Source organism: Orcinus orca, chromosome 11 (assembly GCF_937001465.1).
Source record: "Orcinus orca chromosome 11, mOrcOrc1.1, whole genome shotgun sequence".
Classification (NCBI taxonomy): Eukaryota; Metazoa; Chordata; class Mammalia; order Artiodactyla; family Delphinidae; genus Orcinus; species Orcinus orca.
The window spans coordinates 63317533-63344205 of record NC_064569.1 but is presented as its reverse complement, the minus strand read 5'-3'; positions in this window follow the sequence as shown (position 1 = coordinate 63344205).

Here is a 26673-nt window from a genome sequence, read left to right as displayed (position 1 = left end):
TTCCAAAGTACCCTGATCTTGTATAAGTTTTATGTTTAAAATCCCATTCTGTAAAATTACAGAAAGAAAAAACCCATTTGAAGTTGATTATTACATTCAAGGGTATTATTTTTATTTGAAGCACATTGCTTAAACACTACCTCTCTGATTACTAGACAGACTGTAGATTAAAATCTTTGCCCTATTATGGACAAATGCACATAACAAAATACTATCTCTAAGTTTTCAGTAACTGTAAATTTTCAGTGGCTCACACATATGTTTAACCATCCACATTCCCATAAAGTAAAGTTTAATGCTGGGTTTTAACGTAAATGCTCTCTTTAAAGCTATGTAAACAAAATACTCTTATCAATGACAATAAATGATAGAAAATAAATTTTTTTAGCTAATTTTGTTCTCCACAATTTTCCCTCCTCTCGTCTATTCCTAGCCAGTGAGCAAGACCCTCTACTTCCTTGTCTCAAAGAATTATGCAGGACTGAAAGCAGCAGTGTTTTAGAAGATAAAAGAATTTTGCTGTCTGATAAAAGTCTATACTTAGTCCAAAAGAAGAAAGGGGCGAGGAAAGCTTTGGGCACATGGAAAATAACCTCCTTATCCTGCGAGCTGCAGTGAAGAGCAACTGCTCTGGAACCACTCGGGGCCCCCAGGATTCAGAGGGGACAACCGTACTTGCAGCTGGAGAGGCAGAAGCCCGGGAATGGGAAGGTCAGACTCTGGCAGAGATGTCAGTGCCAGGTGTTAAGGTGTACCTACTGCTACTGATGGCACATTTTCACTGAGACGCTTATGCTTTCACAGCTTTTACAAAGAGAACAAAAGCAAAGACAAAAGAAGAAAAAACCACCACCACCACCACCAACCTATTTTACGTTTAAATGATTCATCAACACATGTTACAAAATATATAATTCTTCTTCTATTAAGAATTCTGATTTTATATGTACATATAGATGCATAGATACAAATATATTAATATATTAAAGTATATTTAAATAAAAGCTTTTGGAAGATGATAGGGAAATAACTCATTGTTCTACAAACTGGTCAATAAAAGAGGACTTTTATGCTTAATATCTTGTCTGGAGTATGACTTGGACATGAAGATTTTGTAAAGTTCCTTGGTGACGCAATTGTGTAGCCAAGTTTGGGAACCATAATTCTAGATACAACTGTCAGTTTACAGGATATCACAAAGTACAGAGGAACAAGGCAAATGACATCGTGAAGATGAAATTAGCAAAATCCTGAATGTAAGATGCTCTACAGTCACATTTGCAAGTGAGGCCTGTAAAGCTCTGGCACTAGGTGGGAGGGAGCTTGTTAGAAATGCAGACTCTCAGGCCTCAACCCAGACCTACTGACTCAGAATCTGCATTTTAACAAGATTCTAAGGTGATTCATAGGCACATTAATATTTGAGAAGCCCTGCTCTATAAGGAACAAGAAACTGGTTTCTTTAACAGCAATATCAGGGAGGAAGTAAAGAGGAAAATTACCACAGGATACTTAAAAGACATATCAATACAAGAAATGTGGAAATTGGGATTCTGATTCTCCAAAACTAGCTATTTAAAGAACACTTGCTTATTTAGAAATAACTGGGAAAATTTGGACTGAATGATGACACTAAGAAATTTTTGAGATGTTATAAGTTCTTATAAAATAGAGAACACATCTTTCAGTGATACGTGATAAATTATTTATGGATTAAAGTTGATGAAGTTTGGGACTTGCATCAGAATAGTTCAGAAGGAGAGGGGGAAAACAGACCGGGTAGAGATGAAAAGATTAGACATGTTGGTAGTAACTGACAACAGGTGATGAGTACGTGACGGAGGTTCATAATGTTATGCTCTTTGATTCTGGGTATTGCTTGAAATTTTCCATTATAGTAAGTTTCTTTTAAAAAAGGCTGTTGAATGATTGCTCTTGCTCTACAACAAAAAATTATTGACTTAAGAATTCAAATTAGGTTTGTTTCCCTGCAAGATCTGTGCTTGTACCTTTCTTTGACTTCACCGCATCCCCAGAATACTCAAATGCCTCTCAGTACTGCTTCACACTCATTCAGTGTATACGATGTGTCAGCACTGTATTATGCTTTAGGTATACAAATGTTTACAGGAAGTCACAGTAAAGGAAAAAGAGAAAGATAAACATGATAAGTACTATAATAGAAGCATAAGCAGAGTCCTAGGACAGGTAAGAGGAAATATCTTGGCCATGGACGTACGCACGTTTCAGAGAAAGAATGGCATTTGAGAGGTTTTTCATTTGAATGTTGGTAGGTATTATTTCCTAGATGATGGGATCAGCACGTACAGAAGGAGAAATTGTGGAAAAGCCCAGAATACTCTTAGATGGTAATAACCCCGTATGGAAGGAAAAGAGAACATGGCAATGAGTTGCTTGCAGATGATCATGAAGAAGTAATGGGAGCCAGGAGAAGAAGGTAGATTGCAACTGTCTTGCTCATCATGGTACCCCAGGCCTCCAGCACAAGGAGCAGTGCATAGCAAAAGAATGGATGTTTTTATCCTGAGGCCAATCAGGAGCCAGCAGATATCTTCAATGCTGGTGACATGATTCTAGTTTTAGAAAAACAGCAATGACAACAGTGTGGGGAACAGTCTAGATGTATAAACAGCTGAGGAGTGGAACAGAAGGCTGCTCTAATAGGTTAGGGGAGTAATGATGGGTGCCTAAACTAGTGAGGTAGCAGTATGGATGACTGGAAGTCGGCTTCTAGAGATATTTCTGAATGGGAATTAGTAGGACGTGATGGCTGCATGTGACCATGACCAAAAGGAAATGGTAATTGATGATTCTGTTTTAACTGGTAAGACTGGATTTACAATGCACTTTACTGTGGCACAGGAAAGAACAAAAGCTTTTCCTTGGAAAAGTACTGATAAATTGTATTTTGAACAAGTTAAATCTGAGATGTCTGAGGTCAGCATTGGAATGATAAATCTGGAGCTATTTAAGGAAGTCAGAAAACTTGTGTGTGAAGCCTTTGCCTATAAACAAATAATAATACAGAAAAGGTGATAGCCAAATTTCACTGAATTCTTCCTTTGAGCCAGGCACTCAGTATATTTCATTTGGATGACAACTGAAGTCATGGGGGTGGACAGAAAATAAATCACGGAAGGAGAGAAAAAAGGAGCTAAGACAGGATCTTGAATTTAAAATTTCTTGTCCCTTACTACAATCTCCACAATGCTCCCTCTCCCAATTCTTCATGCTTACAAAACACTAGTGTCTCCTCTCCTTGTGGTCTCAGGTCCCTCACTCTCCTTTTTCTCCAAGCCTAAATCCCCTTCTAGCATTACTTGCCTCGTAACTTAGTTGGGTTTCTAGACATATCTTTTCAGCAATGGGTCTGAACGCTCCTAAGAACTCCTCCATCCAGAGTCCTGAATACCTCACTTATTTTTCTCCATTTCCAAATACTAAAATGCTCACTACAAGAAAATGTCTCAGTACCATGTGAGTTTATGCCTTTATGTTTTATTCAGCTATTTTAACAAAGACCTATTAAAATTCTCCCATGTGCCAAGCTCTGTTACAGGAGCAGAAATACAGCAGGATTGAAATAAAGTCTGTTCTCATGAGAAGGAGACATTTATTACAGTCTCTTGTTCTAGGTGCCTCTTACACCCACTTACTAATTGTGCACATTATAAAATGTCAAAAGGATCTTTGGTACCACTTTCTTTCTCCATAATTTCCTTGTCAATTTTCATAATCTGTGTGGCTTCCACTTTCACCATAATGCCTAACATTATCAAAATTCAATTTTTAGATCTACTTTTGCTCACAACTGAGTTCTGGGCCCCAACTATCAACCCCACGAAGGAAGTTTTTACCCGGTAATTTTGCAAGTTTCTCATACCCAACAAGTAGAAATGCAAAATGATTCTCTCTTTCTCAATTCAGCTTTCTTCTGGTTTTGCTTTTTAAATTATTACCCCCATTTTCTGAGTCACTCTGGATAAAGTCAAGTGCAATTTCCCTTCCTTGTATTACATTTACTTACATCAGTTTTCACATTTTAATGTTTTCTTCAGCTTCTCATCCAATGATATCACATACTCTTCATGTGGAGAATGGCAGAACATTACTCTGAGGCAGAGGCAGGGTCCCTGGCATGGAGGGTCTGGGAAGTCATATGAAATCATGTTCCCTTTATCCCATAAGCATCAAGGAGCCATTAAAGGGTTTGGACAGGGCATGGTCCATTGTATGTTAAGTTGAAAACACTCTAGAACACTATAGTATTGACATATTTAAGGGTAAACAGGGGACTCTTTTAATGGACAGAGAAGATGTGGGCTTGGTCTGGGAAGAAGTATCAAGCGTATCATTACCAAATGAACCATTCTGTGTCATTAACTTGAATCCCTGTTCCAAAACCATGAGTAGACCCTCTTTTCCTTCAGAATAAATTGCAAAGAGCTCAGATTATCTCAGATTCATCTGATTCCATTCTAAGTATTCAGTTATAATTCTTACCACTGTATTAAGTATTCACACAAATTGACTCTTTAGTTTGAGGTATCTATAATTTTCTAATTTTTCCTTTCTTCTGTCATTCTGTCATCATAGGAATAACCATTAGTGTAAACTCCACTACTAGCATTTCAGTAATTCATCAAGACTCTGCTCAAATTCCACCCTTTTTAATGAAAACTTCCTTTAATAACCCTAAATGGAAAAAAAAAAAATCTCTTCCTCAGATGACTGTAATGTTTTCAGGTTTTGTTTTCTACTCTCAGCCTAGTTATTATTACTGTTTTATTTATTGATCTATATGTTTAATCCTCCAAACTAGGTTATCATTTCATTAGAGGTAGCATTATTTCATATTCTCTCAAACCTAATTCAGTATTTTGCTCCTATGCAAGAGTCAAATAATGTTGGTAGGTTGGAATAATATTTATGAAAAATAGCACATTAAAGATAGCTCAAAACAAGGATCAGGTATAAATATCATCATGTGAAAGCTAAAATTAAAATTGTTACACTATTTAGGCTTGTTCTAGATCAACAAACATTTCTACATGAAGTTCCCAAGAGAAAAATAATCATGGGGAGAAGTATGCACAGAATGTTGTTATTCCAGGCTGGGGCTCTATCTAGTGAAACAGATATTCTATTCCCTAGTGAAACAGATTTGCCCAAGTTAACTCGTTTGCCTTCTCAAAACCAACCAACCAACAAACACACAGGGAGGGAATGCAAATTAGACAGAGTATTCCTCCCCCAGGTGGAGAGCAAACCTCCAAGAGCCATTCTATTTTGGAGGTAGTTTGGGAGTCAGAGAGTAGCAAGGGGGGACGGGGAGGACGAAGAGAGGAGGAGAGAAAGATATACAACAAAATAGCTCAGCTTCTCAAAGGAAAAACAACTCCCTCTATCCTTTTTTTCTCCATCATCCTTTCAGCAATTGCACTAGAAAAGAGAGAGAAGAGAGATCATCCTCATGAACACCGGATTTTTTACCCCTTAGTTTACAAAGTTCAACCAATTACCATACTGGCCAATAAAATTTCAAGAGCTTGGTTCATAGTAGTGAGTGCCTTTCTTGGGGTTGTGTGAAAGGGATGGGATAGGAAGGGCTGCTCTTCTCAACTTGCTTTAATAAACTGAGATTCTCTACTTCCCCTTTACTTTTTGGGGGGACCTCAATTCTGCTCTTATCCTTGAAGTTTGGGGTTTTCTAGGGTGAGACTCTGGATGGGCAATTTAGGAAGGCATTGGTCCTGTGTATCAAGCAGTGTCCTTGTGGTCTTCACAGTGACTGAGGAAGAGTTCAGGTTACAAAGTTGTAAGGTGAGCGAGAAGCTGAGCAGAGAGTGACTGCAGTGAGAGTAAGCATTTATGTAAGATTTGGGGTAGTAAGTAAAGAGAGAAAGAGTAGTTTGGACTTTGCATTATTGCTAGCTTTTCATTTTAGTCTTCTTGGTGATGAGACAATCTGAAACCCTCTGGAAAAATATGATTAATATTCAATAGTGGTATCACAAGGGTATAGATCAATTACTTCAACCTCAATTCCAATCTTTGCTTTAATCCTGCTTCACATAGTTAAGGAATACAGATTATTTGCCTCTGACTCTACTGAAATATTTTATTTATTTTTCCAATTCTGATGCTCCCCACTAAATTTTTCAAATAGGAATTGTGCCAGTAAGTCTTTTACCAAATAGGGGATTTTATAAAAATTAATTGAAGATTTTCTAGGTAATCTTTCTCCTATTGCTTTTTTCTTTTCTATGAGAAATTTACAGCATTTGCTGAGAAAAATCGGTAATATAAAGAAAGCAGGAGTATTTCCACACATTCTAATGTTTAACTAGCCTGGCCCCTGTTAGCCTTAGGTTTGCTCAGAAGTCAAGCATTTGAGATATAGAAGACTTAAGAAACTAGAAGAAATGTATTTTCAAAGACAAAAATACAAGACTGCTTTTCTTCTTTCAAGAAGCAGCTACTCAAGAACCCTTAAATTCTCTCTAATATAGTTGACCTTTAAAACTTCATTTCTTGGAAAAGAAAATGAAAGATGTCTGCTTTGCAAATTTAAGAAAACCATTTGGGGATGTGTGGGAAGCAAGTGACACATCAGGGCTCCTCTTACAGGCCTCAATGCAATGGGCTCCACACTCCACGAGGAAGGGAGTACAGCTTTCCTCGTCACTCCCTCCATCCTCCATCCAGATGGTTTCCTTGTTGAGGATGAGAAAATTATTTTTCCTTTGCACTTGGCTAAAAATAGAATTTGCTACACAACTTTACCTTCCCCAGGTAAGATGGGAGAAAAACAGTTCCTAGGCTCTCCTGTGACATCACATTCAAAGTAGAGACCCATAAAACACTGAGTAAATTGGACATTCTTGAGAGGGCCATATGTGATGGGAAGTGGAAAGTACCAGCACCAAACAGGGTTCATGGGGCTTTCTGAGAAATCTCATAGCCACAGTACTTACAAGAAGAGTTTCTGATATATAAAGAACACATACAATTCAACAGCAAGAGAACAATCCAATTAAAAATGAGAATATCTGAACAGACATTTTTCCAAAGACGACATACAGATGGCCAAGAGGTACATGAAAAGATGCTCAACAACACTAATCATCAGGGAAATGCAAATCAAAGCCACAACAAGATAACCTCACACCTGTTAGAATGGCTATTACCAAAAAGACAAGAAAGAACAAGTGTTAGCGAGGATGCAAAGAAAATGGAACTCCTGTGCACCGCTTGGGGGACTATAAATTGGTGCAGCTACTACAGAGAACAGAGGAGGTTCTTCAAAAACGTTAAAAATAGCAATTCTACTTCTGGGTATTTATCTGAAGAAAATGAAAACACTGATTTGAAAAGACATATGCACACCTATGTTTACTGCAGCATTAGCTACAATAGCCGAGGTATGAAAACAACCTAAGTGTTCATTGATAAATCAATGGATAAAGGTGTGGTGTATATTATTCAGACATAGAAAAGAAGGAAATCTTGCCATTTCAACAACATGGATGAATTGTGAAGGCCTTACGCTAAGTGAAGTAAGTCAGACAGGGAAAGGCAAATACTGTATAATCTCACTTATATGTGGACTTTAACAACAAAAAAAAGAGCTCTGGCTACAGAGCACTGATTGGTGGTTGCCAGCAGTAGGGGTGGGGATGGGGGCTAGACAAAGTGGGTGAAGGGGGTCAAAAGGTACAAATTTCCAGTTAGAAAATAAATCGGTAATGCAAATGCAATGTACAGGGTGGGGAATATAGTTAATACGATATTGCATATTTGAAAGCTGTTATAAGAATAAATCTTAAAAGTTATCACAAGAAAAATTTTGTAACTTTGTAGCGTGACAGATGTTAACTAGACTTGTGATAATTTGGCAATTATAAAAATACTGAATTCTTATATTATACCCCTGAAACTAATATAATGTTCTATGTCCATTATACCTCAATCTAAAGGAAACAAACAAATAGAACAGTTTTGGCCTCCAGGCAGCTATCTATTCACCTAACAACAACGAAGAAACAAAAATTTTAGAGGTTTAATTAAAATCATTGATGAAAATTATTTTGCCACACGTCTCAAACATTTTTTTGAAATGGGATCTTGCTACAGAAATCCTTAGTGAATGTTTCTAATATTTCTCTCAAAATACAGGCAATTATCTAGTTCACTGATTTACTGGTGACTTGCATTTGCAGAAGCGAAAGTCCTCTTATTAAGCTGTATATTGTATAGTTTGAAAGTTGAAGGACAAACAGCCTCAAGGAGCTGGGATTAGGACTGATGGCATCCTCCTATATGAATTGCAAAGAAGTCTTCCAGGTTTTTCTTGGTCTTTTGTTTTAGGAAGAAAGGTGTTTTATGAAGCATATCAACAGGAAGTCACAGAGTGAGAGAGCTTTGTTTAACATCTGTCTGTCAGCTAACCGCACTACTGTGGGGAGATTGGCAGAATCTTTTGGCATTTAAGCAGAAGTCTTCGTGTTTGTCATAAGTAGCTTCCAGTCTAAGACAATTTTCCATGTGACTGGGATGCACACACTGTACCATTCTGAAGAAAACTTCTTACTCTTATCTTTTTCATTTTTTATTCTTTAAGAAACTTTGATTCTGAGTGTGTAGTCCCTGTGTGTAGGCTTGAAATTTTCCATTGCCATTTTGCTTCTTTTTCTTTTTTTAAACACTCTAATATCACAGTGTTTTTTTAGTGTATTTCATTTAAAAGGATACAATGTTCTGGAACAAAACACAAAAGAAACAATAGACTAGTGTCTAGTCTACCAGGAAAGATCTAGGCATTTAATTTTCAGGGCTGGCATTAAAAAGTACACAGAAAATATACTTCTGTTTGAGTTACCTTAAAAGTAATATATCCAGTTGTTTTGGGTTACTTTGAATTTTACTGTTAAATAAAATCTTATGTTTGGGAGTCTATGAAATTCTACCACATTCAAGAACTAAATGAAATCGGCTGTTTCACAGTGTTCCTGATTAAAATTATCAGCATCCACATTCCCAGGAGCAGCTCTTAATTGGAGGTTAATTTGTAAAGGATAGGATACTCATTGGTTCATCCAGATCACAGGTAGAGATGAAAGAATGCTGAATAATATTTTTAATTAATCAGAATTATTTCAGATTAAAATAACACTTGCCATTTAATCTCATTTATACATAAATTTTACCAAGTATTATAAATTTTACCAATCTATAAAGTATTTCATAAAATTTGTACATAATTATAACCATTTTACAAGAGATGAATTTAAGGAATATCATTATTAACTTTTACCTGTATGAATACACAAAACTCACTATATAGTTTTGGGAAGTAGATCAGGAATAATCATGGCAAAGACCCATGCTCAAAAAGCAAACACACATGATAGGAAACATTTATCAAATTATCTTTCTATAATGATTGCCTTAGGTTCTGGTTCAAGATGGCGATGTAAAGAGATCCTGAACTCACCCCTTCCCATGGTCACATTAAACCTACCGCTACATATGGAACAACATCCTCTGGGGGGAAAAAAACGAAACAAAAAAAGAAAACCTAAGAAACTTGCAGAGCGACTCCCTATCGGGCAAAGGATAAAAAAACCCAAACACATGTAAGTAGTTAGGACAGGCTGAGATGTAATCTCACCATAAACCCCATTGGCCAGCACTGCCAGGCACAATCAGGAGGGAACTCGAACCTGGTGCTCCTCCCTGAGGAGCTAAGGGCTCATACCACACAACAAACACCTCAACTTTTAAGACCTGCACCTGAGAGACAAGCCCCCAAAACATCTAGCTTGAAAACTAATGGGGCTCATGCTCACAAGACCAAAGGGGCTGTGGTGAATTTTAAAGGACTTGCACAGGGACTCACATGCCACAGGGCCTAGGGCAGATGCAGCTGTTTGAAAAGGGCCCAGAATTTATGAGAAAGAGGCTTATTCCCTATATATGGTGATGGATGTTAACTAGACTTACTATGGTGATCACTTCACAAAACATACAAACATTTAATCATTATGTTGCACACCTGAAATTATACTAATATAACACTATATTATACCTCAGTTTAAAAAAACTGGGCCTAAGCAACACACAGTAAATGGTAGAGCCGTTTACTGAGACAGAAACAACCTGCAAAGAAAAGGCAGGATGTGATTAAGACTTCTTTTCTGAGTCGCCTACCAGGCATCAAAGTGGTAGTTAAATGAGTCCAAACTTAAAGAAGAGGTCAGAGACACAGTTATAAGTTTTGGACCCATTTTATTATTGACAGCATTTTGGAGTCATGGAATAAATGTTATTACCCAGGGAGTGAGCATGATAAAGTATGTACAGACATCTCTTTTAAGGATTTTTGCTATAAGAAACGCTCTCAGAAAAGTAGCTGCCGACACACATTTATTGAACACCTGTGACGCGTGGTGACCTGTATATACTGATATAGGTCTCAGGTGCTGGGCAAAGTCAGTTTTTGAAATGTGGTAAAAAGCTTTCTCTGTTAAGGAATGTAATAGCCAAGGCCAGCATCCCCAGCTCTAGTTTTTTATCCAATCATGTCACACAATTTTCTAACTAAACAAAATAGTTTCTAGTTCAAAATGGTCTCTGACAAGAAGATTCTAATACAACCTCTCTCAACTGATCACTAAGATATCCATGAAGTAAATTTTTAAAAAAAGATTCACAATCTTGGAAACCAAGACTGTCAGAAAACATAATAACAGAATGAGAGGAACTGACACTAATTATTAAGTAAATTGAACTAAAGTAGGGAAAACTCACAAATCACAACTCAACTTTATCCAAGCATTAAAATTAAATACAGAATGAGACCAAACTTGAGAATGCCCTGAACAGACACAACCATTTAAACCATGTAAGGAAAACTAAAATCTAGCTTATTTCATGAACATAAGCAAAACTTAACCTAGGTTATTTCTTTTTTTCTTTTTTTTTACTTATTAGTAACTTTTTAAAAAAACATCTTTATTGGAGTATAATTGCTTTACAATGGTGTGTTCGTTTCTGCTGTAAAACAAAATGAATCAGCTACACATATACATACATCCCCATATCCCCTGCCACCCTCCCTATACCACCCCTCTAGGTGGTCACAAAGCACCGAGCTGATCTCCCTGTGCTATGCGGCTGCTTCCCACTAGCTATCTATTTTACATTTGGTAGTGTATATATGTCAATGCCACTCTCTCACTTCGTCCTAACTGACCCTTCACCCACCCGGTGTCCTCAAGTCCATTCTCTATGTCTGCATCTTTATTCCTGTCCTGTCCCTAGGTTCTTCAGAGCCACTTTTTTTTTTTTTTTTAGATTCCATATATATGTGTTAGCATACGGTATTTGTTTTTCTCTTTCTGACTTACTTCACTCTGTATGACAGACTCTAGGTCCAGCCACCTCACTACAGATAACTCAATTTCGTTTCTTTTTATGGCTGAGTAATATTCCATTCTATATATGTGCCACATCTTCTTTATCCATCCCTCTGTTGATGGAAACTTAGGGCTCCCATGTCCTGGCTATTGTAAATACTGCTGCAATGAACACTGTGGTCCATGACTCTTTGAATTACGGATTTCTCAGGGTATATGCCCAGTAGTGGGAATGCTGGGTCGTATGGTAGTTCTATTTTTAGTTTCTAAAGGAAACTCCATAATGTTCTCCATAGTGGCTGTATCAACTTACATTCCCACCAACACTGCAAGACGGTTCCCTTTTCTCCACACCCTCTCCAGCATTTACTGTTTGTAGATTTTTTGATGATGGCCATTCTGACTGGTGTGAGGTGATACCTCATTGTAGTTTTGATTTGCATTTCTCTAATGATTAGTGATGTTGAGCATTCTTTCATGTGTTTGTTGGCAATCTGTATATGTTCTTTGGAGAAATGTCTATTTAGGTCTTCTGCCCATTTTTGGATTGGGTTGTTTGTTTTTTTTGATATTGAGCTGCATAAGCTGTTTATATATTTTGGAGATTAATCCTTTGTCCAATGATTCATTTGCAAATATTTTCTCCCATTCTGAGGGTTGTCTTTTCATCTTGTTTATGGTTTCCTTTGCTGTGCAAAAGCTTTTAAGTTTCATTAGGTCCTATTTGTTTCTTTTTGTTTTTATTTCCATTTCTCTAGGAGGTGGATCAAAAAGGATCTTGCTGTGATTTATGTCATAGAGTGTTCTATTTTTTCCTCTCAGAGTTTTACAGTGTCTGGCCTTATATTCAGGTCTTTATTCTATATTGAGTTTATTTTGAGGTATGGTGTTAGGCAGCGTTCTAATTTCATTCTTTTACATGCAGCTGTCCAGTTTTCCCAGCACCACTTATTGAAGAGGCTGTTTTTTCTCCATTGTATATTCTTGCCTCCTTTATCAAAGATAAGGTGACCATATGTGCGTGGGTTTATCCCTGGGCTTTCTATCCTGTTCCATTGATCTATATTTCTGTTTTTGTGCCAGTACCTTACTGCCTTGATTACTGTAGCTTTGTAGCATTGTGTGAGGTCAGGGAGTCTGATTCCTCCAGCTCCATTTTTCTTTATCAAGATTGCTTTGGCTATTCAGGGTCTTCTGTGTTTCCATGCAAATTGTGAAATTTTTTTGTTCCAGTTCTGTGAAAAATGCCATTGGTAGTTTGATAGGGATTGCACTGAATCTGTAGATTGCTTTGGGTAGAATAGTCATCTTCACAATGTTGATTCTTCCAATCCAAGAGCATGGTATATCTCTCCATCTGTTTGTATCATCTTTATTTCTTTCATCAGTGTCTTATAGTTTTCTGTATACAGGTCTTTTGTCTCCCTAGGTAGGTTTATTCCTAGGTATTTTATTCTTTTTGTTGCAGTGGTAAATGGCAGTGTTTCCTTAATTTCTCTTTCAGATTTTTCATCATTAGTGTATAGGAATGCAAGAGATTTCTGTGCATTAATTTTGTATCCTGCTACTTTACCAAATTAATTGATTAGCTCTAGTAGTTGTCTGGTAGCATCTTTAGGATTCTCTATGTATAGTATCAGGTCATCTGCAAACAGTGACAGCTTTACTTCTTCTTTTCCAATTTGTATTCCTTTTATTTATTTTTCTTCACTGATTGCTGTGGCTAAAACTTCCAAAACTATGCTGAATAATAGTGGTGAGAGTGGGCAACCTTGTCTTGTTCCTGATCTTAGTGGAAATGGTTTCACTTTTTCACCATTGAGGACAATGTTGGCTGTGGGTCTGTCATATGGCCTTCATTATGTTGAGGAAAGTTCCCTCTATGCCTACTTTCTGGAGGCTTTTTTTTTTTTTTTTTACTATTTATTTATTTTTGGCTGCGTTGGGTCTTCGTTGCTGTGCGCGGGCTTTCTCTAGTTGCGGCGAGTGGGGGCTGCTCTTCATTGCGGTGCACAGCCTTCTCATTGCAGTGGTTTCTCCCATTGAGGACCATGGGCTCTAGGTGTGTGGGCTTCAGCAGTTGTGGCTCACAGGCTGTAGAGCACAGGTTCAGTAGTTGTGGCACAGGGGCTTAGCCACTCCACAGCATGTGGGATCTTCCCAGACCAGGGCTCGAACCCTTGTCCCCTGCATTGGCAGGTGGACTCCCAACCACTGCGGCACCAGGGAAGTCCTGGAAGGTTTTTATCATAAAGGGGTGTTGAATTTTGTCGAAAGCTTTCTCTGCATCTAGTGAGGTGACCATATGGTTTTTCTCCTTCAGTTTGTTAATATGGTGTATCACGTTGATTGATTTGCGTATACTGAAGAATCTTCGCATCCCTGGGATAAACCACACTTGATCGTAATGTATGATCCTTTTAATGTGCTGTTGGATTCTGTTTGCTAGTATTTTGTTGAGGATTTTTGCATCTATGTTCATCAGTGATATTGGCCTGGAGTTTTCTTTCTTTGTGACATCTTTGTCTGGTTTTGGTATCAGAGCGATGGTGGCCTCATAGAATGAGTTTGGGACTGTTCCTCCCTCTGCTATATTTTGGAAGAGTTTGAGAAGGATACGTGTTAGCTCTTCTCCAAATGCTTGACAGAATTCACCAGTGAAGCCATCTGGTCCTGGGCTTTTACTTGTTGGAAGATTTTTAATCACAGTTTCAATTTCAGTGCTTGTGATTGGTCTATTTATATTTTCTATTTCTTCTTGATTCAGTCTTGGAAGGTTGTGCGTTTCTAAGAATTTGTCCATTTCTTCCAGATTGTCCATTTTATTGGCATAGAGTTGCTTGTAGTAGTCTCTCATGATCCTTTGTATTTCTGCAGTGTCAGTTGTTACTTCTCATTTTTCATTTCTGTTGATTTGAGTCTTCTCCCTTTTTTTCTTGATGAGTCTGGCTAATGGTTTATCAATTTTGTTTATCTTCTCAAAGAACCAGCTTTTAGTTTTATTGATCTTTGCTATCGTTTCCTTCATTTATTTCTGATCTGATCTTTATGATTTCTTTCCTTCTCCTAACTATGGGGTTTTTTTGTTCTTCTTTCTCTAATTGCTTTAGGTTCAAGGTTAGGTTGTTTATTTGAGATGTTTCTTGTTTCTTGAGGTAGGATTGTACTGCTATACACTTCCCTCTTAGAACTGCTTTTGCTGCATCCCATAGGTTTTGGCTCTTTGTGTTTTCATTGTCATTTGTTTCTAGGTAGTTTTTGATACCTTCAGTGATCTCTTGGTTATTTAGTAGTGTATTGTCTAGCCTCCATGTGTTTTTATTCTTTACAGTTTTTTTTCCTGTAATTGATATCTCGTCTCATAGTTGTTGTCAGAGAAGATGCTTGATATGCTTTCAATTTTCTAAAATTCACCAAAGCTTGACTTGTGACCCAAGATACGGTCTATCCTGGAGAATGTTCCATGTGCACTTGAGAAGAAAGTGTATTCTGCTGTTTCTGGATGGAATGTCCTATAAATATCAATTAAGTATATCTGGTCTAATGTGTCATTTAAAGCTTGTGTTTCCTTATTTATTTTCATTTTGGATGATCTGTCCATTGGTGAAAGTGGGGTGTTAAGGTCCCCTACTATTATTGTGTTACCAACCAAACCAAGAAACAAACCCACCAATAAAAACAGGCACTAAAAACTAAACCAAGATAAACATAAAACCAATAACAAATCAAATACAGAAAGCAAACCCCAATTCTACAGTTGCTCCCAAAGTCCACCACGTCAATTTTGGGAACTTTCACAGATGCAGGGTCTATTCAATCCCACTGCAGGGATTTCATCCACTGCTCCTGAGGCTGCACTGAAAATTTTCCCTTTTTCTTCTTTGTTTGCATGGCTCCTGGGGTTCAGCTTTTGTTTTGGCTCCACCTCTGCTTGTAATCCTTCCGCAGGCATTCTCTTCCCCACCCAGACAGGAGGGGGTTAAAGCAGCAGCTGATTAGGCCTCTCTTGCTCCCTCAGGCTGGGGAGAGGGAGGGGTATGGCAGTCATAACTGGAATGCGGGTTGGGGTTTGCCTGTGGTGGCAGAGACCAGCATGATTTTGCAACAGCCTGAGGTGTGCCGTGTGTTCTCCCAGGGAAATTGGCCCTGGATCACAGGACCCTGGCAGTGGTGTGCTGCACAGGCTCCCAGGGGGTTGTAGGTAGTGACCTGGGCTTGTACACAGGATTTTTGGTGGCAGCGGTAGCAGTTCCTGCCCACCTCTGGGGTCCAAGATGATAGCCATGGCTCATGCCCTTCTCTGGAGCTCACTTAGGCGGTGTTCCGCCGTCTGTGGGCACATGGAGCAAAAGCCTCTCTCCTCACACATTCTGAAACAATGGTCTCTTGCATCTCCGGCAGGTCCAGACCTTTTCCCAGACTCCCTCCCGGCTAGCTGTGGCGCACTAGCCCCCTTCAGGCTGTGTTCACGCAGCCAACCCCAGTCCTCTCCCTGGAATACGACCTGTGAAGCCCGAGCCTCAGTTCCCAGCCCCCACCCACCCTGGCGGGTGAGCAGACAGGCCTCTCAGGCTGGTGAGTGCTGGTCGGCACCAATCCTCTTTGGGGGAATCTCTCTGCTTTTCCCTCTGCACCCCTGTTGCTGCGCTCTCCTCCGTAGCTCCGAAGCTCCCCCCACTCCCATCCCCACCAGTGAAGGGGCTTCCTAGTGTGTGCAAACTTTTACTCCTTCACAGTTCCCTCCCAGAGGTGCAGGTACCATCCCTATTCTTTTGTCTCTGGTTTTTCTTTTTTCTTTTGCCCTACCCAGTTACATGGGGATTTTCTTGCATATTGGGAAGTCTGAGGTCTTCTGCCAGTGTTCAGTAGGTGGTCTTTAAGAGCTGTTCTACATATAGATGTATTTTTGATGTATTTGTGGGGAGGAAGGTGATCTCCATGCCTTACTCCTCTGCAACCTTAATGTCTCCCTGATGAAGTTATTTTTAAAAAAGAAGAAAAATATAAAATACAATGATTGCCTTAAATAGATCTGAAGAGGACTCAGTTATTCACTGAAGCACTGTTCTTAGTTAAAAAAGAAAAAAAAAGATCAGAATTCTGTAAAACATACAAGATTGTGCCCTTTTCCTTTGGTTCCTAACATCTAGTACTTTGTTCTCCTAAAGGCCAAACTTTGGTCTTCTATTATTATTTTTTGTATTTTGAGTTAAAATGTCTTCATCTACTCTAATCCTGTAACTTACCACCTCTGTGGTAATTATGTAATTGTTGAGTCCATCCAGTACCACTTCCCTAAATGCCTACCCAGCTTTTGTATTTGGACATATCACCACCATCACCTGTCTAAAGCTGAATTTATCTTCTCTCTGAATTCTTTTCTGTTCTCAAGCTTATTTTTCATTGTTCTTATTTTGCATGCTCTCCATGTCCTTCCCCATCACATTCTATGAATCTATCATGAATATTAATTACATCCAATGCTCCATGTTTATTTCTTTTGATATCACTCTATTTCAGGACCATACCACATGAATGATTAATAATAACATTTCTCTTAAGTGTGCTCAGTGATTAAAATCAAACTCTATTTTCAAATAACCTCTATTTCACCCTGCCTGAATTTGGGGAACACTCTTTAATCCTGAGGTAAAGAACATGTCATACTTCTGCTCAAAATGCTTCTCTTGCTACCCATTATATAAAAGACAGAATCTTAAATTTTCATGTTTTCATAGTTAAGACTTAACCTTACTTTCTGCTCACTCTTCTGCGAAATCTCTTACTTGAATCATCTACTTGGGTTGACTTGTCTTCTAAGATCTCTGCCTAGATCATTTTACTTCCCACATTTTATTTATGCTTCACCTTTTTCATTCTCAGTATTATTCCCTCTCACCATCATGCTACATCTTCATATATATCCAAATGCAACCCAACCTTCAACCTCACGTAGTTTCTTCTTTAATCAAAACTATTTATTGAGCACATGTTTTGTGCTATTCATTGTTCTATGCTATGAAATAGTACCAATGAGTAAGATACCATCTCTGCCTCCAAGAAGCATAGAGCTGGTCAAGAATCAATTACAACAGTGTAAACAGTGCAGAAGAGGGACAGCAACCAATATTCATGGACCACCTGTATCAGCCAGGCACATTATGGGCTCCAGACAACCCTGTGAACTCAAGTTGGTTATCCTAACACTCGGAGAAGTGGAGGCTTAGAAAGATTAGATAACTTGATCACACAGCTAGCAACTGGCCCCCAATAGTCTGTGAACCCAAAGCTTCCCATTGTACTGTGATGCAATGAAAACTTCACATAGCAATCTTGCTCTCTTTTGATTCCCTACCATATTTTGTTTTGTGCCATATATTTGACATTTATCATACACTGGATTAATGCTTATTTCTTATATTTACTCAGAAAAACACTGCTTAAATACCTGCAAACTGCCTGACATTGGACCAAGTGCTAAGAAATACAAAGATCAACATGATAAAATCCTTGCCTTCAAGAAGCTCCCAGTCTAGTGTGAGAGGAAACCTTCATCATATTTTAAATTGTGTATTCCACTTTTCTAAATTATATGATATATACTCTCCACATTATAAATGTATAAGAATGGGATTTTAGGACTTTTCTCCTGGATGTATATCAGGTGGTTCATAGTTTTTAGAAAATTATTCTCATTCTCAAGATATTTAAATGTACTAGTATACAACTTTGCCAACTGTATCATTATTCATTTGATAGGGAGGGTGGGTGGGAGGGAGACACAAGAGGGAAGAGATATTGGGATATATGTATATGTATAGCTGATTCACTTTGTTATAAAGCAGAAACTAACACACGATTGTAAAGCAATTATCCTCCAATAAAGATTTAAAAAAAAAAAACTACACCTTTTAAAAAAAAGAAATTATCTCTGTATATCTTTACATAATCTATGTCTTCTTCATGTATTTTCTGTTTATAAATCTTTTTTATTAATTTGATTTTTCAGAGTTTTGCTTTTTAAGCTTAAAGAATAATTTTCTTAATTGCACTGAGTTTCAGTGTACTAATTCAGGATTTACTACTGTTTAGAACTTTCCTCTTACCATCCATGAAGCTGAGTTTTTAATATTCACATTCTAGCTTCCTTAGTTGAATACCTTTTCCATTTTATTAATTATGTATTTGAGGATTGAAATTTACTTCTATTTTTTTAAATCATGACATTTTCAAGTTCAGGAAAAAAGCACAGAGAATAACATGGCATGCCTACATATAATTATCATTCAGTTTTATCAGTTTTTCAATTTTTGCAATACTTGCTGTAGATAATTTTTAAGAAATAACAAATGACTGTACTAGTTTGCTAGGGCTGTCTACCAAGGTACCAAAAACCAACTGCTTAAAGAACAGAAATTTATCATCTCACCGTTCTGGAGGCCAGAGGTCTGAAATTAAGGCGTCAGCAGAGCCATGCTCCTTCTGAAGATGCTAGGGATGGATCTGTTTCATACCTCTCTCCTAGCTTCTGGGAGTTTCTTGGCCAGTGGCAGCATAACTCCGACCTTCACATGACAGTCTTCCTTTGTGTGTGTCTCTGAGCCCAAATCTTCCCTTTTTTTAAGGACACTGGTTATATTAGATTTGAGGACCACCCTATTCAGTATAACTTCATCTTAACTAATGACATTTGTAACAGCCCTATTTCTACTATTTCCATACAAGGTCACGCTCTGAGGTACTGGGGGTACAACTTCAATATACAAATTTGAGGGGGACAGAGTGCAACCCATAACAATGACAAATATCCTTGGCAACAAGGGGGTATATTGACCAGAGAATATAAAAAGAATTTTTTTAATGACTTAAATTTATTCTGCTTTTTATCATCACCATGGTCTAGCATTTCCAAACAGCATCAATGAGATTGACCAAGAGGTCTTTAATGTTCCCCTTGGCTTGATTAAACCTTAGCCAGGTTTCTTCCTGACCATAATAAGCTCCTGACCTCCCTTTTCTTAGAGCATCTCCCCTTTGATGAAAATCTTCTCCAAACCTCTTGTCATTTTTACAACTCAAAAATGTCCTTTTCAAGACCTGAGAGTCATCCCTTTGAAAAGTAATCATCAAGAAAGATAGCTCTCCTCTCTTAGTCTCTGTGGGATGGTAGGAACCTAACTTTGATAAGCACCAATTAGCAAACACAGATGGCCTAATCACACTGACCAAGCTCCCCTCAACCCGATGCCTTTCAGTACTCTTCCATTAGCTCACCCGAGTATTTAAAACATCTCCCATCTTTTGTTGCAGCAGAGTTTAGTTCAAGCTCTCTCCTTTATTGCATTTCTCATGAATAAAATCTTCCTTGTCTGTTTAACTCTGTAGGGTATAATTATACTTTGACAGTTTAAAGTACTCTATTCCAAAGTCACCTGGAGTACTCTATGATTCTTATTAAATGAGATTACAGTCTAATCGCTGGCTGTGTTTGTCTTTCTTCAAATGAGGCATTCTCTTACCATTAGTTTCCAAGACTGCTGTTGTTGGATTTGATATGTGACTAATGTGTTAATTTCCTACTATATATCCATTTATCTCTTCTTCCTTATTATTTAGTTGAGTGTGACAGTATTTCCAATTAAAAGATAGTACCTTGCAGGTAGCATTGGCCAGGTGGCTAAATTCCAGACAATGAGATGTAAGTGGAAGTTAGGAGGGTCTACTCCCTAACTTATCCTTCTTGACAGAACAAGAAACCCCACTTTGTTTAATCGGCTATATTTAGGTTTTCTGTTACATTCAGCTAAGCTTAAACTTTAACTGACAGAGCTTCCATGGCACATCTAATTTGCCACAAAGAATTACTCATTTAAGAAAAAAGAATTTAAGAAAAAAGAAGAAACAGTACTATTTTGTGGCAGATGGTGACATGAGTGGAGGCCACTGACTAGGACTCTCAATGATGCAGCTCCTCACCAGTTAGTCCGTATTCCTTCCCGGAGCTCACAAACCATTGATTTTTATCAACCTAGAGCAGAATTCACCAACAGTTTTTTTTGAAACAAAATTAAACATACAAAGTAGCTGTAAATCTACACAATGACAGTAAAAAGAGACAAAATAATAGCAGAGTGGCATCTGGAGTGAAAGAAGAGGAATATCAGACTGACCCCAGAGTGGCACTGTGTACTGTAATGCAGTCTATTAGCTTGTAATCATATCAGCTCATTATCTTGCATTACAAGGTATTTTATAATGCTATTTTCTTTTTGGATAGACAGTAGTGCTTTCACTCAATTCCCTCTAGCAGTCACAGATGTGCAGTGCATTACTCTGCATGCTCACATTTCCAACCATAAGGCAGAGCACTGAGAATAATTCACATGGACTAATCATCAGGTTTATGAGTATTTTCCCACATTTACTGGAAATATTCTTCATTCCAGGTCTTGGTTTCATATTTCATGGTTAACTAGCTTTCTTTCGATGTCTCATATATATTATCTGCCCTCAAATGAAGAAGTATTCTTTTAAATATTAAGCCTACTAATATTAACTAATATTATTAATTAGCAAGTACCAGTTACATATTTAGTAATCCAGAAGAATATTACATTTGTGGAAAAAGTAACAGTTACTGCTGACTGTTTGAAACTCAACTCAATTACTTCATGCTTACCAATGTAAGTATTTGGAGACAGCACCCCCCCCCCAATCAAATTTGGTTTCTAATAGGAAAAAAAGCAACTAAAAATCATACATACCATTACTTCCAATTCAAACTTATGGATGTGAGTATTCTGGTGAAAATCTTTGTTTAAAAGATATTACAAACCAGAAATTTGGAATAGAATACTTATATCCTAATAAAGGTATTTATTAATTTTAACTTATATTCCTAAAAAATCATATCCTATATAATGATCAGTGCTTCCTATAACAAAATATTTGATGGGAAAGTGTAAGTATCATGGAGAAGATTTATGAGTCAGAATTTGGATTTACTAAGATACAGGGTAGGCCATGGTCTCCTGACCTTATTTGAGGATCTTATCTTTGTACCCAAAGACTCTCCCACATGCTCATATGATGCCATATTATTTGAAATGTCACTGTTTGCTGAAGGATAGCAAGTAGCTCACTGAATCATCAGGAGGACTAGAAAAACTCCCTAGCAGGAACAGAGGAAGTTAAGGTTCAATGAAGATTCAGCCATGGACATGTATGCTTAGGATGTGTGGCAGATTATATTACGTTCTCAATTCTCCATTCCCTTGTAATAACATTATACATTCATACCCTTGCCATGGTCTCTTGGTAGAAAAAGTGTTATTTCCTAGCTTCTTGACTTTGGGCTTAGCCACGTGACTTGCTGTGTCCAGCGGGATATTAGTGGGCATGATAAAGCAAAGGCTTGCATCATGCCTGGAATGTGCATGCACCAGGTATAATGCTGTCCCAGAAAATGTGAGCCATATGGAGAAATCCTAAATGCTAGGCATGGCCTGGAGCCAAGTCCAGCCATGCGCCGTCGAGATCAGCTGAGCCCCAGTTAACATGCAACGCATGAGTGAGAAGCAAATACTTTTGCTGTATGCCACTGAGATTTCTAGAGTAGTGTATTGTGCAGTATAAGCTGAGCAACATAGGAAAACAATGGCCCCATTACTACTGGTCACTGATAGCCATAGATGTTAAAAATAGCAATAAATATCCTTGTACTTTCCTGATTTTCCTCTTAAGTATTAAATTTCCAGATAAAAACAGGTAATCAGGCATCAAAGGGTAATATAGCTCTTTCTGCTTTCATGGAAGTAGGTGAGGTCATTGGCCAAATATTTAAGGGTTATGCCAAAACAGGGAAGGTATTCCCACAATGGACAGCCAAAACAACAAACACGCTATAGTTACTCAAGAGAAAGAGGTAGGCATGGAAAAGAATCCCAATTTAGGAAAATAAAGGCTAACAGTACAGCATTTGCAAAAACTGTTGCTTAATACTTAATAAGTATTACACCAAAATAATGGTTCAATGTTTATTTTTAAAATCTGGAATACAAAAGAAAAATTGCCATCTTTCCTTCAGGTCTTCTCTGAGCCTTTAAAATATATATATTCATACAAACACACACACACACACACACACACACACACACACACACACTTTGTGACTTTCCTAGGCAAAAGAAGGCATAGTGTGTGGCATTCCCCAAGTTTGACCAGTGACCTGTTTTTTTGGCATCTCATATGTGACTTGTTTTATTTGTCCCTGATAACACAAACTGAGAAATACTGTTAGAGGAAATCACAAAGTACTTTTGGAGTACACGGAAATTACCAAATTGACTAATTTACTAAATTACTAATGTGACTAAACTGTGTCCGCCAGGAGCTGCACATAGAGAGGGATGCTTGGAAGCAGAATCTAGAATGATGTGTAGGACTTTTCCAGGGAAACTTCTGAGAGAATAGCATTTCAAGTACATACAGGAAAGAGAATCTAATATGAAAGACAGATATATAATGAAGTACTTGGGAATTTCAGTAAGTGATGCCCAACAAAGATCCGTAAGAATGATGGAAGTTTAGATGTTTGTGACGATGGTTATAGCAAAGGCAATAGAGGCACCGCGGTGTGGTGCTTAAGAGCATGAGCTTTGGCCTTCAGCACACCAGAGTAACTGGCCCTGTGAACTTGGGCAAAGTAAGTTACTTATCTCTGCCCCAGCTTCTTCAGTTATGAGGTGCTAAACTTGATGGCGCAAAGAATGTTAAGTAATTCAAATAGGATGTAGTGAAGCACAGGTGGAAGGGAAGGGTAAGTAAGGTAAGGCTATAGAGCTAGACTAGGAGCCATATGAACATACACTGGGAGAAAACCCTCCAAATTATATAGCTGATGTTTATTGAATATATACTTTGAGTCAGGTACTTTTCTATACAATTTACATACATAAACTCATTTGTCTTCAAAATAATCACAAAGGTAGATACTGTATTTTACCTCATAAATATCTCTGGAGCCAGAGATGTTAAGTAATTTACCCAAAGTTACACAACTTGTAAATTGCAGAACTGAATTTGAAGCTCTGGTCACCTTGTTCCAGAGTCCATGCTCTTAACCACTATGCCAGTGGCTTTCAAAGTAATTTTTTTGCCTCAATCCACAGTAAGAAATGTGTCTCATGTCATAAAGTAGTGTGTGTGTGTGTGTGTGTGTGTGTGTGTGTGTGTGTGTATCTCAATTCCAAAAATTATGGTTATCCTTTATAAGTGTGATTTATTTAGATATATCTATTCTAGTATAGTCTATTTAATTTTTTTAGAACTGTTGCTCACAACAAAAGAGTAAATTTATTTTGGAACCACTAACTGATCATAGCCTACTGTTTGAATAATGCTGCACTGTGCCATAATTTGCACCCCTTTCTAAGGAACTTAGAATTTACAAAAAAAAAAAAAAAAGTAAAGAACAAGTGAAGGACTTAAAATAAGGGACTAACCTAATCAGATTATGTATTTTAAAAATATCACTCCTGACAGTGTGGAGGTTAAATTGGAGAGAGACGGCACTGGAAGGAACAAACCTATTTAGAGATTTTTGTAATGCTAAAAAAGAAAATAAAGCATGGAGAGCAAGAAACAGGAAATATAATCAAAGGACACAACAGAGTGACTGATAAAATCTAGAAGGTGAAACAGAGGAGTGAATGGAGGACAACTTCCGTATTTCCATTTTCATTATGTAAGAAGATGATTGTAAAGATGAACAGTTGTGCTGTCTTTCTGTCATCATTTAACTTTATATCACCTTCCCTAAGCAATGAGTTTACTCCATCTTTGTTCTACTTGATCTGTAATTCATTTATTCATTCATTCATTCATTCATTCAACAAATATCAGCACCTACTATAGGACAGGTATTGGTCTAGCTGCCTGATGGGAAAAATTACAAAGGGAAGTGGAATAGGGAGTGTGAGGATAGGGGCGGGAGCTCAAAATCTTAAATCCGATAGTGAGGGAGGCCTCTCTAGGAAGGTGAGATTGAACAATAACCTGTAAGATGTGAGGTTGTGGGCCTTGTATTTTAGAATATTTTCTAAGTTTTACCATCTTTGATACTCCAATTTCCTGATTTTTTTTTTTCAGGCCACACTGTGTGGCATGTAGGATCTTAGATCCCGGACCAGGGATCGAACCTATGCCCCCTGCATTGGGAGCACGGAGTCTTAACCACTAGACTGACAGAGAAGTCCCCAGCTTTCCATTTTATTCATGTTAATTTTTTTATGTTAATTTTTATATTTAGCTTTTTAGGCGACCCTTCTCCTTTTTGACCAAAAATGTTGAATATATCAAGTACCTATTATTAACCAGGCACTGAGATTACTGTTTTATAAATATTATCTAATTTAATCATCAAAAAACTTTGAGATGGGTAATTTTATTATTCCATTTACAGATGAGGAAGCAGTTGCTCAGACTGCTTACATAACATGCTTGAACTCACAGAGCTGGTGTGAGAGGAGAATTTCAAACTCCGACTACTAAGATTTAACCATCACAGGTCTTAGCCATTATTCTATATATTAAGTTGTTTGTATAGGCATACCTCAGTTTTATTGTGCTTCATAGATATTGTGTTTTTTTACAAATTGAAGGTTGGTGGCAACCCTTCATCAAGCAAGTCTATCAGTGTCATTTTCCAAGAACATTTGCTCACATGTCTGTGTGTCACATTTTGGTAATTCTCTCAATATCTCAAACTTTTTCATTATTATGATTATGGTGATCTGTGATCAGTGATCTTTGACGTTACTATTGTCATTGTTTTGGGGCACCATGGACGGCACCCACATAAGATGAAAATCTATAAATATTGTGTGTGTTCTGACTGCTCCACTGACCCCATCTCTCTCCCTCTCCTTGGGCCTCCCTATTCTCTAAGACACAACAATATTAAATAACCAATTAATAACCCTACAGTGGCCTCTAAGTGTTCAAGTGAAAGAAGACTTGCATGTTTCTCACTTTGAATCAAAAGCCAGAAAGGATGAATCTTATTGAGGGAGGCATGTTGAAAGATGGGACAGACCAAAAGTTAGGCCTCTTGTGCCAGTTAGCCAAGTCGTGAAGGCAAAGGAAAAGCTCTTAAAGGAAACTACTACTCCAGTGAACACACACATGATAAGAAAGAGGAACAGCCTTCTTGCTGACATGGAGAAAGTTTCAGTCATCTGGAGAGAAAATCAAACCAGCCACAACATTGCTTGAAACCAAAGCCAAATCCAGAGCAAGGCCCTAACTCTCTTCAATTCTGTGAAGGCTGAGAGAGGTGAGGAAGCTGCAGAAGAAAAGTTTGAAGCTGGCAGAGGTGGGTTCATGAGGTTTAAGGAAAGAAGCCATCTCCATAACATCACAGTGCAAGGTGAAGCAGCAAGTGCTGATGTAGAAGCTACAGCGAGTTATCCGGAAGATTTAGTAATGATTATTAATGAAGGTGGCCACGCTAAACAACAGATTTTCAATGGAGATGAAACACCCTTACATTGGAAGAAGAGGCCATCTCGACTTTCACAGCTAGAGAGGAGAAGTCAATGCGTGACCTCAAAGCTTCCAAGGATAGTCTGACTCTCCTGTTAGGAGCTAATGCATCTGGTGACTTGACGTTGAAGCCAATGCTTGTTTATCATTCCAAAAATCCTAGGGCCCATCAAAATTATGCTAAATCTACTCTGCCTGTGCTCTACAAATAGAACGACAAAGCCTGGATGACAGCACATCTGTTGACAACATGATTTACTGGATATGTTAAGCCCGCTGTTGAGACCCACTGCTCAGAAAAAAAAGATTCCTTTCAAAATATTACTGCTCATCGACAATGCACATGGTCACTCAAGAGCTCTGATGGAGATGTAAATAAGATTAATATTGTTTCCATGTCACACATGAAACTAACACAACGTCTATTCTGCCGCCCATGGATCAAGGAGTAATTTTGGATTTCAAGTCTTATTATTTAAGAAATGCATTTTGTGAGGCTTCTATAGATAGTGATTCCTCTGATGGATCTGGGCAAAGTCACCTAAACCTTTCTGGGAAGGATTCACCATTCTAGATGCCATTAAACATATTCATGGTTCATCAAAATATCAACAGTAACAGGAGTTTAGAAGAAGTTGATTCCAACCCGCATGGATGACTTCATGGGTTCAAGATTTCAGTGGACAAA